Source organism: Canis lupus, chromosome 2, assembly GCF_048164855.1.
Source record: "Canis lupus baileyi chromosome 2, mCanLup2.hap1, whole genome shotgun sequence".
Classification (NCBI taxonomy): Eukaryota; Metazoa; Chordata; class Mammalia; order Carnivora; family Canidae; genus Canis; species Canis lupus.
The window spans coordinates 68,642,110-68,644,354 of record NC_132839.1 but is presented as its reverse complement, the minus strand read 5'-3'; positions in this window follow the sequence as shown (position 1 = coordinate 68,644,354).

Below are 2,245 nucleotides of genomic sequence, written 5' to 3'. Positions count from 1 at the left end.
AGATGTAAACATATTAGAATAAATATAACAAAATTGTGTATAAGGCCTTTACAGAGAATATTGTTAAATTTATACAAATTAAAAAAAAAAAAAAAGTTCAATGGAGAGAAGCAACATGACCACAAGTTTCAAGATCTAAATATCATGAAAGTGTCATGAATATATACATGTAGGTATATTTTAAATGCATTTACAATAAAAATATCAATATAAATTTTGAGAAAACTTAAAAAATTTATCCTAAAATTAATAGGGAAATTTATATCCAAAATAACCAAGAATATTTTCAAAATGAAGAAGGAGGGGGACTTAGAAAACAGATATCAATATTTTTAGAAAGGTGTAGCTATTAAAATATGAGGTAAGAGTGAATGCCTAAATAGATCAGATCTCATAGGCAGGTAACAGGCCTGTTAAGTATAGTGCATATGTGGATATGTGTAATTGGGCATATGATAGGAAGCTGAGCATTGAAGTGTAACAGATCATTGAACACATTTTTGTTTACCTATCAACTAATGAAATAATAATACATGAAAGGGGAAGATTACAATTCTGTTCATTTTGGCCCATTCTAGGCCACTTCATATAACTGGGGCTCAGGAATGGCTACCCCACTTTAAAAAGAAAGGGGACAAAAAAAAACAGACAAGAATAAAGCAGGTAGAAATTATAAAGAGCACTCACTCTTCTAGAGAACTCACTAAAAGAAATGCGCTTATTTAGATTTGAGGGCAAGGGGAGTGGTTTACAAATGGACAAGACATCTATGGAGTGACTCTACAGCAGAGCCTACTTCTGCATACACAACAGAATGGCAGGTGATTTTTTCAGAGTTGGTATAGAGAGTACTTCATGATGTAACTAAAGACCACGTGGAGTCATGTGAACAACCAGAGTTTGCAGTCAGACAAACCCAAGTTCACATAGCCAGGATATGACCTATGACCAGTCACTAAAGCTCTCTGGGAACCTGATTTTCTTGTCATTAAATTGAAGATGATAAGAGGCAGCAGAACATAGCAGTAAGAAGTGTGGCTTCTGGATATTATGATCTGTTTTCAAATCCACTTTGCAGCTGTGTATTGTTTAACTTCTCTGAGACCCAGTTTCATCCTCCATAAAATGGAGAAATAAGTGTACCCCCTCCACAGGGTGTTTGGAAAGATTAAATGACATAATGTATGTAAAGCACAAAGAGCAGTGCCCAGTCCAATATGAACCTTGAGTGTAGTAATTATTAACAATAACAATAGCAATAGAACTTATCTCCAAGTGTTATGATGAGGGGTAGATAAGATGACATATATCAAGTTTTGGGCACAGTGCCTAAAACATCCAAAATGCCCTCTAAATGCTATTTCCCTTCTTTCCCTTACACTGTCCACAGGAGAAAATACTGCTCCAGAGGTGGTGAGTTCCCCATCAACAGAAGTGTTCAAGCAGAAGTTGGTTAACCACAACTCCAGAATGTTACAGTGAAGCATTTGAAACTAGGTAGAGACTAGGATTAGGCGATCCCTGAACTCCCCTTCAAATTGAAGATTCCATGATTGAGTCGGAAACTTTGGAAAGTCTGTCCAAGGGGAATTGTGGGTAACCAAAACTTTCCTGAAATTTCCAGCTCGTTTTCCAGGATAAATGCAATTCCCATCTCCCTACACAGCGCACCAAATATTAACACACACGCACACGCACACATACACACACATACACAGAGGCATCATTCATATGTCATAACATAAATCTTTTCACCACAATGACCACGGTTGTCAGTGAAAGAAATACTCTTGTTCAGTCCAATGCACTTGGGTAGCCCAAATAAACAATAGTATAATACCCAGCATTTATTCAGCACCCTTTGGGGCAAGGGCTCACACTTTATACATATTTCTCGTTTATCATGGCCACATTCCTGGGAGACAGGCTGCCCCTCAGAGAGGCAACGGCATTGGGCTTTTTGATTTCAAGCCTGGCTGGTGGAGAGCTGTTGCTGTCTGCATGTTAGAACATGCAGTACTTAAACGTCCTCCAGCCTTCTTGGGCCCGACTAAGTGGCCCTTCGTGACAGACTTCTGATGCCCCCATTGGGACCCACAGTGCCTCTGGCCTCAGGTGTTTCTCATCACCACCTTCTACCCTTGTGAGCTAAAAACCACCTCCAAGCTCTGAGGAAAAGCTTTGTGCTGTTTTTCCGGCAATGGCGCCCCCTGAGGAAGCTACAGCATTGCATCCAGTTTGGGAG